Below are 14,796 nucleotides of genomic sequence, written 5' to 3'. Positions count from 1 at the left end.
GCGACTCGGACAGGAGGGGTGGTGGAAGGAAGGATGGCCGGTGCTGGGGGTGATGAGGAGGTCGGCGGCGGCGGGGGTGGGGGAGGCCGGCGGCGGGGTTGGGATGGCAGAGAGAGGAAGGTCTGGGTCGGGGACAGGGGGATCTGGGAGGAGGTGGCGGCGGTGAGGAGCTGAGGGAGGAGGAGTGTGGGTGCGGGTTAGGGTTTGGGCTGTGGATGGATGGCTGGATGGAGAGGTGGAGAGTTGGACGGATGGATGGGCGCCATGTCATCGATCCGTGTGACAACTAAACCCACCAATGAGAATAGAGCACATATAATTGTGTTTTTCCTTTTGTTTTTCTTCTACTTTTACACATGAAAAAAATCAAAAAATGGTCTCACATTATGCACAAGTTTGTATCTTGAATGAAAAACAATGTTGCCTAAGAAATTTTTCATTTTCGTTGCATGAAATATTCATTTTCCATTTCTCGAGTGCTCAAAATGAGTTTTTTTGTAAAGAACATACCAAATATTTGTTGCAAAATTGTATCAAATCATTTTTCTAAAATACTAGACCATATTTAATGTACAAATAACCAAATGGTTGGGTGTCAAAACAATTAATCTACCTCTCATGAAAAAGACAAATTTCCGCCGATTCAGCTGGAAGCGGGTCAAATTTGAACTGTAGCTGCCTCGTAGTTTGCTATTTATTTTTGCCAAAAATCATTTCTAGGTACATAAGTATCTTTTTAATCAGAGAAACACCAACAAAATTCCAAGATTCAACCACTAGCTAGGAACGGTCAAGCGCGCCGTTTTGACCGCATTTTGAAACGGGCATAAAAAATTCAAAAAAAAATCAAAAAATTGGGAAACCTTCGCATTGTGTCATCATATGTGGCCAAGTTCCTAGGAAAAATAACAAACTTGTAATACGACAATTATTTTAGAAAAGCGTTCTCTGAAACGAGCTATCATGTGTGGAGATCAATGGCTTTCAAGCCAAATGATCAATCTTATGGCCACATCCATGGCATAGTTTGTTCAAATGATCTCATATTGTGCACAAGGGTGCATATTGGAATGGCAAACAATGTTGCCTAAGGAAGTTTTCATTTTCGTTGGAAGAAAAAACCATTTTCCATTTTTCGAGTGCCCAAAAGGAGGTTTTTTTGTGAAGGAACTACCAAATAATTGTTGCAAAATTGGACCAAATCATTTTTATAAAATACTAGGCAATATTTAATGCACAATTGACAAAATGGTCTGGTGTAAATTTTTTTGATCCACCTCTCGTGAAAAAGACAAATTTCTGCCGATTCAGTTGGAAGCGGGTCAAATTTGAACTGCAGCTGCCTCATAGTTTGCTACTTATTTTTTCCAAAAATCATTTCTAGTTACATAAGGACCTATTTAATCATAAATACATGGTTTGGTGGCGATACGTCGAGGTTTGGGCGGTGGCCGAGGGCCCCAACTCTAGAGCGCGTAAACTCGCATGCCCGCCGCGTGGTCACCGCGTGACCGTGGCGTTACCATGTGTTCTTGGCGGCCTAGGCATGTCTAGTGGTTGTTCACTCCCCAGGTTGGTGCTAGGAAGAAAATTACAACATAAGATTCTCACGAGGAGACCAATCGATGCTCAAACATGAATTAGCAACCAAGTGTTTGATTAGCGGTACGGGAAATGTACATGGCTAATGGGCGTGAGTTTTGGCTGAGGATGATCAGTTACTAAGAAGACCGTTTTCACAAATTTTCAGCTCAAAAGGAGGAGCCTAGGTGGTACTTTCTTTGCAAACTACCACACTGGACATAACTACGAATGTTGAAGCTCGGCTCAAAATAATGAATGGATTGAGCTGGCATTTGGTGGAGGATGGTTATTTGGGCATAGGAAAGCACTTTAGAAAATGGATGCTATTTGGACATGCCAAAGTGGTACTTCCTTCACAAACTGTTACTCTGAACAGAATAGGAAAATGAATATTTTTGAATTATTTTTGAACTAGGCAAGGAAGAATTTTACATATTTGATGAAGATATGACCCAAAGAATTTATGAGATTTTTTTGGGAATTTTGGGAATGATAGAAATATAGGTTGCTTCACAACCTAGGGCAAAAACTGCCACATGGACATGACACATAGGCAAAACTGATGAGATGGCGCCTAGTCATCACAACCCAAAACAATCTACAAGGTTATGACCATCTATATTGGTCATTAACAACTAGAAATAAGGCAGCGGACTAGCACTGTTTGCTTTGTGACCATTTCGTGTAAGGAAATTACGACCTTTCTGACCAAAATGGTCGCAATGGTTTAGGGTTTGAAGCCCCCTGAACAGCTTTTGACCAATTGGTCTAAAATGGTCATAAATTTATGACCAATTCTTCGAGGGTCACTGACAGAAGGTCATAAGTTGACATATTTCTTGTAGTGACATCGGGATAGTCCTTCACTACTGGTACTTCCTCCTGAACAACTCCAGATAGTGAATTCACCTGTGTCCTCCTCGGCGCATGCCTAGACACGTACTTGATCCTCTTTCCTTCTGGGGTGGTGAGAAGAATTGATTTACTGGCGTAATCGATGTTCCCTTCAAACTTGGATAGCCAATCCATGCCTAGTATCACATCCAATCCTTGTGACTCCAGGACAATAAGGTCGGTGGGGAAAATATGTCTACCTATGGTTATTGGCAACTGATAACATCCCCTACTAGCCATATACTCTACTCTTGAGGAACTTACTAACATGTTGGCAACTTAAACTTGTCCACAAACCCCCTTGATATGAATGAATGCGATGCACCAGTATAAAAAAGAACAAGTGTTGTAAATGCATTAATCAAAAACTTATCGACAACTTCGTCGGGCTGCTCCTCAATCTCCTCCACACTGACATGGTTCACCTGACCTTTGGTGAAGGGGTTGGGCTTCTTTGCAGAACATCCATTGCCATTTTCATTCTTTGCTTCAGGACATTTAGTGGCATAGTGTCCGGTCTTCCCGCACTTGAAACAAGTAATGTGAGTCAGATCCCTCTTGGCTGGTGTCGCAGGGTTGGAACGGTTCTGACTGTTGCTTCCTCCATTCCCATTGCCATTCTTAGGGCCACTGTGGTTGTGTGAACTTCCTCTAGGGTGCGAATGTCCTCCATGGTTATGCCCTCCATGGTTGTGAGTGTGTCCTCCCGAGTACGGGGCATAGCGAGGCTTCTGCTAAGCTCCAGAAGTGTATCTCCCATGTCTGTACTTCCTCTTGCGGTTGTCAATCTGTTGTTGCCTGCCTTCTACCATGAGGGCCCTGTCTACCAGCTCCTGGTAGTTGTTGAAAGTTCCCACCATGAACTGCATGCTTAGCATCATTGAGTCCCTCGAGAAACTTCTCCTACTTCGCAGCATCTGTGGCCACATCATCTGGGGCATAGCGTGCTAACTTACTGAACTCATCCACATACTGTCCCACTGTGCGACTCCCTTGGCGTAAGTTGTGAAACTCACGCTTCTTCAAACTCATGGCTCATGCTGAAACATGTGTGGTGCGGAAGGCTTGCTAAAATTGATCCCATGTAACTGTAGTAATGGGGTAAGTGGTGGTGAAATTCTCCCATCAAGATGTTGCGGGTCCATCCAGCTGATGTGCGGAAAAGCGCACTCTCTCCGCATTTGTGCATCCAACAGTGGTCAACTATCTTCCAATCTTGCGGAGCCAATCATCTGTCACAATCGGCTCAGTGCTACTAGAGAACACCGGCGGATTCAACCTCAGAAAACAGGATAGGTTGTCAACAGGGGGGTAGTGGTGGATTGTTGTTGTTGTTGTTGTTGTTGTTGTTGTTGTTGTTGTTGTTGTTGTTGTTGTTGTTGTTGTTGTTGTTGTTGTTGTTGTTGTTATTGTTGTTGTTGTTGTTGTTTTGTTGTTGTTGTTGTTGTTGTTGTTGTCGTCGTTGTTGCCTTGGTTTTGGTTCTGGACTAACAACTGCATCAAGGCATTCTGCTGTTGAATCAACTAGGTGAGCTCCGGTGGAAAATTGAATCTGGTATCATGTCTCGGAGGCACCTGATGGGTTAGAGGGGGGGGGTGAGAAAACAGAATAGAAGGAGGTCTAAAAGAGATTTCACTACCCATACGCACATGAGGCAAAACAATCAATACACTTCATTCAATATCAAACAAGGTTCACACAAACGATCTAATCTATGATTACAAATCGATCAATGCTAACTACTTGGAGAATACTACTAGTAACATGGTGGTCATCTAGAAATTTTGATCGGTGGAAGACTCCATAATGTATGCTCCAGCTTCGTCTACGTAGTCGTCATCAGTGTCATCATCTGCATCACTGTCCGTGTCGGTGTCGTCCAAGATGATGTAGTCCTCTGAACGAATCTCCACTTCGGGCTCTTGCTTCTGGTTCACCATGGAAATTCCTAGCTTCTTCTTCAGTTCTTATTGCTTCTCCAGTAGCACAGTAATTTCTTATTCATATCCATCGCATGTTGACTTCAGTTCCTCTTCTAGCTCGATATTCCTCTTCATCACCTTCTTGGTCTTCTTCATGATGGCGATCATCTAGTTCTCATATCGGTGAATGTGCTGATCCATCTCCTAAATGTATGCTGCAATTGATCCATCCTTCCTGGTATGAATCATCTCCCAGTGATCGTCTCGACGTCCACATATCTGTTAGACGGTGTCTTCAAGGTCCTTGTGGTACTATTCACATATGCGTCCAAAAGAAATGTGATCTGCCATGCTCTTTCCCAAGTTCCAAGGTAGTGCATCCAAGGTAAACTCCATGGGCTCGGTTGTCGGCGCAATCATTCTTCCAGGTACACAAACTTTGATCCTCCAGCGCTCCTCTTTCGATAATGTTGCAGGAAGGTTCCGGTGAAGCTTGGTAGTCTGATGTCTAGGTACTTGGTGACTTCCTTCATGTGTCATCCGAAAGGGGTGTCATCATCTGGCTGAGTGAACTTGTTCTTGGGGTCCGCCATCTATATAGTAGAAAAAGAGGAGAATTAGAAATGAGCAAAGAAGAGAATTCCTGTGACTTTTCCTAGTGGTCGCGTCCTACGGTCAGCATGTGCTCTGATACCATCTTGTAGCGATCACGACCCCAATGGACCGAAGTCTCTGTGCTTAAGTGTCATCCCTGGATCGGTAATGCTGACACACATAGTACTCGAGGAATTATAACAGAGTTCAATCACACACTTATTACATCGAGGTCCTCATAAGAGTATGATTACACATATAATATGGTTGAAGGCCATCTAAACTAAATAACTGCGGAAGTTTCGAAGTTAAATGAGTCCATCAACTCCAATGGCATAGCTGAGTGCATGACAACGACCTATCGCACATTCTTCTTCGTTGGTAAAGTCTGCAACATGAGATGTTGCAGCCGTGTTGCTCAGCACATGCAATAAGCTGGCAGAGTTACACTGTAGAGCAAAAGAATGCAAAGAACTATATCTACATGCATATTTGGCTGGTGGAGGCTCTAAGTTCAAAGGTTTTGCGTAAAGCTAATTTTTCCCTACAACAAAGGAATAAATTTTATTTGCTACTCCCAAGTTGTACCAATATTTGAGAAGGTTCCTCCAACTCAAATCCCAATTAAGTATCGTCATTAAACCCAATTCAATTAATTAAAGAGTGATGATATCAACAATAATATCCAATTCCAGATACTAAAGATGTCCATAACCGGGGACATGGCTAACCATGATTAGTTTATACACTCTGTAGAGGTTGCGCACTTTTTCCCACAAGACTCGACCACGTCCATGATCGGAAGATCGAGACATAGTCTTTTTGAAGCATTAACTCTCTACTCCATGCGGACCGGTACACCTACTTTCCCCTACATCTGCTAGTCCACCTCTTCATGAGCTCACAGAACTTACTCAACTATGCTAGAGCCCATAATGGCTTGTGGCTGCACACAGAAGTTTCTAGTCATGAAATATCATATGATCCCTTTGAGCCTGGGTGGCGAACCGAGGAAAAATCACACGGGTACTCCGGGATTTCCCTAACAGGCAAGCACTGGGTTCCCCTGGTGCCCGAACCAATCCACCCAGATGTGTATTAAAGTTGCCAACTTAGTGTTATCCAAAATTATTAACTCTCACAACTTCCATGTAAATCATGATCCAATCCCCGTCTACAGCATGGCTAAGCAATAATTGAACATAACATATATTCCCGGGGTGATCAAAGGTAATAGATTCCTACCTCAAGTACTACAACCAAAACCACATGTTCCCAATCATACTCATGCAAATATTTGAGGGGCACAACTAATGCATAGTAAAAACTGGGCATAAAAGAGTATGATCAAAGTGTAACTTCCCTTGCTGATGATCTGCAAACTCTAGAGATTCGTAGTAACAAGCTTTGCACTCCAAAAAATCTAGCGTGGACAAACAATAGCATACATAAGCAATCAAGCAAACGATGCAAAGAGAAAACGAGAAAAGATCCAAATAAAACTCGAAACAAGCAAATAGCTAACCTAAACAGAAAACCAAATCTAACAACATTATTTTTATGTGGATTAGATCTTAATAGTAGGTACATGTTATTAGCTATGATTTTCAAAAACAATCAACTCAAACGGAGTTACGAAACTCCAGATACGAACAAAACAAGATCGAATACTACTCTAAACTAAACTCAAATTTTAAATTGTCAAAATCATGTTCAAGTTGGTTAACTGGATATAAGAGATCGTTATCGTTTCTACAAATTATATTGAGAAATATAAGCCATAGAAACTAGAAAACAAGCAAACTATGTAATGAAAACAGAATCTGTCAGAAACAGAACAGTCTGTAATGATCTGAACAATAACCATACGTCTGATACTCCAAAAATTATGAAATAAATTGGTGTACGTGAGGAATTTGTCTATTAATCTTATTAAAAAAGAATCAACTCAAAATCACTCTTCTGTAAAAAATGACATCTAATCTCGTGAGCACAAAGTCTCTGCTTTTTACAGCAAGATCACATTAACTTTCACCCAAGTCTTCCCAAAGGTCTTACTTGGCACTTTATTGAAACTAAAGCTATAAAACATGATTAATACAGTAGCTTAATCATTTAGAAACACAAAAAAAGTAAGGATAAACATTGGGTTGTCTCCCAATAAGCGCTTTTCTTTAATGCCTTTTAGCTAGGCATGATGATTTCAATGATGCTCGCACAAAATATAAGAGTTGAAACACAAAGAGAGCATCATGAAGAATATGATGAGCACATTTAAATCTAACTCACTTACTATGCCTAGGGATTTTGTGAGCACACAATTTATAGGAACAAGAATCAACTAGCATAGGAAGGCAAAACAAGTTTAACTTCAAAACATTAAGCACATAGAGAGGAAACTTGATATTATTGCAACTCCTACAAGCACATATTCCTCCTTCATAATAATTTTCAGTAGCATCATGGATATCTACTTTGTCTCATACTCAATTAGAACCTCTTCCGAAATAGTGGAATACTAACTAAAGTTGACACTCTTCCAAATCCACTTTCATAAATATCGTACGAAGATTCAACACCCTCCAAGATAGTGGGATCACTAATTCCTAAAGTTGACACTCTTCCAAACCCACTTTAAATTATAGTACTATTCATACTCCAAAAGATATAAGTGAAGTTCCTGGAGCATTCTACAATCAATATAGACTAACCAATATCCAAGCTCAAAATATATAAGTGAAGCGCACAAAGCATTCTATAAAGCCATACTTCAAACGATTTAAGTGAAGCACAAAGAGCAATTCTATAGGATCATACTTAAAAGATATAAGTGAAGCACATGAAGTATTCTATAAATCAATGAAGAGATATCTCATACTAGCATTATTCTTAAATAAAAAAAACACAAATGGCACAAACAATGTGAACAAAACAAAAACCGAGGTATACCGATATTTGTCGAAGAAGAAAGATGGGATGCCAACCGGGGCATCCCCAAGCTTAGATGCTTGAGTATCCTTTGAAATATTTACTTGGGGTGCCTTGGGCATCCCCAAGCTTGAACTCTTGTCTCTCTTTATTCTTCTCACATCGGTAACTCCTCGTTCTTCAAACACTTCATTCACAAAAACTTCAACAAAAACGTTGTGATATCCGTTAGTGTAATAAAGCAAACTACCACTTTAAGGTACTGTAATTAACTCATTCTTTGTTTATATTGGTGTTAAACCTACTGTATTCCAACTTCTCTATGGTTCATACCCCCCCCATACTAGCCATAGATACAACAAAATAAGCAAACAACACACGAAAAACAGAATCTGTTAAGAACAGGACAGTCTGTAGTAATCTGGAAGTTTAGTAAATTTCTGTATCTCCAAAAAATATGAAATAAATTTTAAATTTTGAACAATTTTTACAGAAGTAATGCGCAAAACGTTTCAGGCCCATTTGACTTTCCAATAGAAAATGTAAATTCATGCACTACAGCCAAAGTTTCTGTTTTTGTTCTGCACATAGTAAGCAAGCAATCTAATCATACTAAAACCAAAGCTTGGCACATTATTTTTATAATACAAAGGATATATACAAGAGGATAATTATTTACAGAGAAACTTCCATGAAAAATTCTACATTGTTTCTGTGAGCATGAACGCAAGTGCTCAAGGTCGACCCTCACTTCTTCAATGCATAACTTTCCAATCACTTCTCTTTTTGAAAAACCTTTTTAGGCATGAGAGGCAAGTAAATAATTTTTTTGGTATTTTCATTCTTTTTAAAAAAAAATTGTATGTTTCACCCACAACTAAACAGGAACAAAAAGGAAAAACAAAATCTACTAAGTAAAGAAAGCAAACAAGCACACACGAGAATATCAACCCCACGCTATTGCTCCCCGGCAACGGCGCCAGAAAAGAGCTTGATAATCTCCAAGTGCAGGGAATCATCGTAGCAATTCCCAAAGGTGGAAGTGATAAGTATGGAGTGTCGAACCCACAAAGAGCTAAAGGTAAGATCAATATTCTCTCAAGCCCTATCTGCCACTGATACGACTCTACGTGCACCGAACGTTTGCTTCCAACTAGAAACAAGAAATAAAACTGTGTTGTGGGTATGAAGAGGATAACTTTGTATGAAATCGGAGAGATAAAATATAAAAGTAGGTGTTGTTATCATAAATTTAGAATATATTACTAAATAATATAAATAGCGAGTGTGGAATCATGGTGGATCGATGTGCGGAATTGTCCTAGGCAATTGTTAACAAGACCAGTAATCACTATTGCAATTTCACATGAGGGAGAGGCAAAAGCTAACATACTTTCTCTACTTGGATCATATACACTTATGATTGGAACTCTAGCAAGCGTTCGCAAATACTAAAGATCATTAAGGTAAAACCCAACCATAGCATCAAAGAATCAAGTCCTCTTTATTCCCATACGCAACAACCCCTCTTACTCGGGTTTGTGTTTCAGTCACTCACCAACCCACTATAAGCGAATCATGAACGTATTGCAACACCCTACAGCGGGAATCTCTCACGCTTGCCCGACATGGAGAGCACCATAGGACATCATCAAAGTGAAACATACAACTCATACCAATCTATATCATCAATCAACCCAAAGACAATAGATATCTACTCAAAACATCATAGGATGGCAACACATCATTGGATCATAATATGCGGCATAAAGCACCATGTTCAAGTAGGGATTACAGCGGGGTGTGGGAGAGTGGACCGCGTAAAAGAGATGAGGATGGTGATGATGATGGTGATGTTGATGAAGACGATCACCGTGGCGATGATTCCCCTCCCGATGGCACTCCGGTGCCACCAAGAGAGAGGAGGAGAGGTTCTCCCCCTTGTGCTTCCTCCTCCATGGCTTTCCCCCTCTGGTCCTTGGTCTTCATGGAGATGATGGCCCCTCCGAGATCCTCCTCCATGGCCTCCGGTGATGATGGCCCCCTCCGGCAGGGTGCCAGAGAGGACCTAGATTGATTTCTCGTGGCTACAGAGGCTTGCGGCGGCGGAACTTCCGATCTAGGTTAATTCCTGAAAGTTTGTATAAATGGATCACACTATAAAAGCGTATACAGGCTTCTCCAAAAGTCTGTATAAAACCATATGCTTTGATCACACTATCAAAGTGTATATTCCAACTCCAAGAGGCTTGCACCAGTGTATAAATGGATCTCTCAAGCTTGCACACTTTGTTAGCATCTTTTGGATCGACAAAACCTTCTGGTTGCATCATATATAACTCTTCTTTAAGAAATCCATCAAGGAATGCAGTTTTACATTTGCCAAATTTCATAATCATAAAATGCGGCAATTGCTGACATGATTCGGACAGACTTAAGCATTGCTACAGGTGAGAAGGTCTCATCGAGCCCACTCCTTGAACTTGTCGAAAACCTTTTGCAACAAGTCGAGCTTTGTAGGCAGTAACATTACCGTCAACGTCAGTCTTCTTATTGAAGATCCATTTATTTTCTATGGCTTGCCAATCTCGGGCAAGTCCACCAAAGTCCACACTTTGTTCTCATACATGGATCCCATCTGAGATTTCATGGCGTCAAGCCATTTCGCGGAATCTGGGCTCATCATCGCTTCCTCATAGTTCGTAGGTTTATCATGGTCTAGTAACATGACTTCCAGAAAAGGATTACCGTACCACTCTGGTGTGGATCACACTCTGATGCACCTTTCTGATTTGGGTCGAGCTTATCATGTTGAAGCTTTTTCACATAAGCATCGCAACCCCAAATTTTAAGAAACGACAATTTTAGTTTCTTGCAACACCACAGTTCATATGGCGTCGTCTCAACGGATTTTAATGGTGCCCTATTTAACGTGAATGCAGACGTCTCTAAAGCATAACCCCAAAATGATAGCGGTAAATCGGTAAAAGACATCATAGATCGCACCTTATCCAATAAAGTACGGTTACGACGTTCGGACACACCATTTCGCTGTGGTGTTCCAGGTGGCGTCAGTTGTGAAACTATTCCACATTGTTTCAAATGAAGACCAAACTCGTAACTCAAATATTCTCCTCCACGATCAGACCGTAGAAATTTTATTTTCTTGTTACAATGATTTTCCGCTTCACTCTGAAATTCTTAGAACTTTTCATATGTTTTAGACATATGTTTCATTAAGTAGATATACCCATATCTGTTGAAATCATCTATTAAGGTTAGAAAATAACGATACCCTCCATGAGCCTCAACACTCATTGGACCGCATACATCGGTATATATTATTTCTAATAAGTCAGTAGCTCATTCCATTGTTCCGGAGAACGGAGTTTTAGTCATCTTGACCATGAGGCATGGTTCGCAAGCACCAATTGATTCATAATCAAGTGATTCCAAAAATCCATCAGCATGGTGTTTCTTCATGCGCTTTACACCAATATGACCTAAACGGTAGTGCCACAAATAAGTTGCACTATCATTATCAACTTTGCATCTTTTGGCTTCAATTTTATGAACATGTGCATCACCACGATCGAGATTCAACAAAAATAGACCACTCAAACAAGGGTGCATGACCATAAAAGATATTACTCATATAAATAGAACATCCATTATTCTCCGATTTAAATGAATAATCGTCTCGCATTAAACAAGATCCAGATATAATGTTCATGCTTAACGCTGGCACCAAATAACAATTATTCAGGTCTAAAACTAACCCCGAAGGTAGATGTAGAGGTAGCGTGCCGGCGGCGATCACATCGACCTTGGAACCATTTTCGACGTGCATCGTGACATCATCCTTAGCCAATCTTCGTTTGATCTGTAGCCCATGTTTCGAGTTGCAAATATGAGCAACAGAACCAGTATCAAATACCCAGGCGCTACTACGAGCATTCGTAAGGTACATATCAACAACATGTATATCAAATATACCTTTCACTTTGCCATCCTTATTATCCGCCAAATACTTGGGGCAGTTCCGCTTCTAGTGACCAATCCCTTTGCAGTAGAAGCACTCAGTTTCAGGCTTAGGTCCAGACTTGGGCTTCTTCTCTTGAGCTGCAACTTGCTTGTCGTTCTTCTTGAAGTTCCCATTCTTTCCTTTTCCCTTTTTCTTGAAACTAGTGGTCTTGTTAACCATCAAAACTTGATGCTCCTTCTTGATTTCTACCTCCACAGCCTTTAGCATCGCGAAGAGCTCGGGAATCATCTTGTTCATCCCTTGCATATTATAGTTCATCACAAACCTTTATACCTTGGTGGCAGTGATTGAAGAACTCTGTCAATGACACTATCATCAAGAAGATTAACTCCCAGCTGAGTCGAGTGGTTATGGTACCCATACATTCTGAGTATGTGTTCACTAACAGAACTATTCTCCTCCATTTTGCAGCTATAGAACTTGTTGGAGACTTTATATCTCTCAACTCGGGCATTTGCTTGAAATATTACTTCAACTCTTTGAACATCTCATATGCTACATGATGTTCAAAACATCTTTGAAGTCCCGATTCTAAGCCATAAAGCATGGCACACTGAACTATCGAGTAGTCATCAGCTTTGCTCTGCCAGACGTTCATAACATCCGCAGTTGCTCCTGCAGCAGGCCTTGCACCTGGCGGTGCTTCCAGGACGTAATTATTCTGTGCAACAATGAGGATAATCCCCAAGTTACGGACCCAGTCCGTGTAATTGCTACCGTCATCTTTCAACTTAGCTTTCTCTAGGAACGCATTAAAATTCAAAGGAACGGTAGCACGGGCCATTGATCTACAACAACATAGATATGCAAAATAACTATCACGACTAAGTTCATGATAAATTAAAGTTCAATTAATCATATTACTTAAGAACTCCCACTTAGATAGACATCCCTCTAGTCATCTAAATGATCACGTGATCCAAATTAACTCAACCATGTCTGGTCATCACGTGAGATGGAGTAGTTTTCAATGGTGAACATCACTATGTTGATCATATCTACTATATGATTCACGTTCGACCTTTCGGTCTCCGTGTTCCGATGCCATATCTGCATATGCTAGGCTCGTCAAGTTTAACCCAAGTATTCTGCAGGTGCAAAACTGACTTGCACTCGTTGTATGTGAACGTAGAGCTTATCACACACGATCATCACGTGGTGTCTCGACATGACAAACTATAGCAACGGTGCTTACTCAGGGAGAACACTTATACCTTGAAGTTTAGTAAGGGATCATCTTATAATGCTACCACCGTACTAAGAAAAATAAGATGCATAAAAGATAAACATCACATGCAATCAAAATATATGTGACATGATATGGCCATCATCATCGTGTGCTCATGATCTCCATCACCGAAGCATCTTCATGATCTCCATCGTCACCGTCGTGACACCTTGATCTTCGTCGTATCGACGTTGTCGTTTCGCCAACTATTTCTTCTATGACTATTGCTACCGCTTAGTGATAAAGTAAAGCAATTACATGGCGATTGCATTGCATACAATAAAGCGACAACCATATGGCTCCTGCCAGTTGTCGATAACTCTCTTACAAAACATGATCATCTCATACAACAATTTATATCACATCATGTCTTGACCATATCACATCACAGCAAGCCCTACAAAAACAAGTTAGACGTCCTCTACTTTGTTGTTGCAAATTTTATGTGGCTGCTACGGGCTTCTAGCAAGAACCATTCTTACCTACGCATCAAAACCATAACAATTTTTCGTCAAGTGTGTTGTTTTAACCTTCACAAGGACCAGCCGTAGTCAAACTCGATTCAACTAAAGTTGGAGAAACTGACACCCGCCAGCCACCTGTGTGCATAAACACGTCGGTAGAATCAGTCTCGTGAACGTGGTCATGTAATGTCGGTTCAGGCCACTTCATCCAACAATACCGCTGAATCAAAGTAAGACGTTGGTGGTAGCAGTATGACTATTATCGCCCACAACTCTTTATGTTCTACTCGTGCATATCACATCTACGCATAGACCTGGCTCGGATGCCACTGTTGGGAAATGTAGTATTTGAAAAAAAAATCCTAAGATCATGCAAGTTCTATCTATGTGATGCATAGCAACGAGAGGGGAGAGTGTGTCCATGTACCCTCGTAGATCAAAAACGGAAGCATTTAGTAACACGGTTGATGTAGTCGAACGTCTTCGCGATCCAACCGATCCAAGTACCGAACGTACGGCACCTCCGCGTTCATCACACATTCAGCTCGATGACGTCCCTCATGCTCTTGATCCAATTGAAGACGAGGGTGAGTTCCGTTAGCACAACAGCGTGGCGACGGTGATGATGATGCTACTTGCGCAGGGCTTCGCCTAAGCACTACAACGGTATGATCGAGGTGTGTAACTGCGGAGGGGGCACCGCATACGATTGGGAGAGAAACTTGTGTATTTTAAGGTGTCCCATGCCTCGTATATAAAGGAGGGAGGGGGAGGCCAGCCGACCCTTGCAGGTGCGCCTGGGAGAGAGGAGTCCTACTAGGACTCCAAGTCCTAGTAGGAGTCCACCTCCCGGGAAAGAGGGGGAAGGAAGGAGAAGGAGAGGGGATAGGAAAGGGGGCGCCGTCCCCCCTTCCCTTGTCATATTCAAACTGCTAAGGGGGGCACGCGGCCTACCCTGGACGCCCTCCTCTCTCTCCACTAAGGCCCATCATGGCCCATTAGTTCCCCGAGGGGTTCCGGTAACCCCTCCTGCACTCTGGTTTTACCCGAACTTCACCGGAACCTTTCTGATGTCCGAACATAGCCATCCAATATATCAATATTTATGTCTCGACCATTTCGAGACTCCTCGTCAC

Source organism: Triticum dicoccoides, chromosome 5B, assembly GCF_002162155.2.
Source record: "Triticum dicoccoides isolate Atlit2015 ecotype Zavitan chromosome 5B, WEW_v2.0, whole genome shotgun sequence".
NCBI classification, from domain to species: Eukaryota; Viridiplantae; Streptophyta; class Magnoliopsida; order Poales; family Poaceae; genus Triticum; species Triticum dicoccoides.
The sequence above is the reverse complement of the archived record's forward strand: the minus strand, read 5'-3'. Positions refer to the sequence as shown.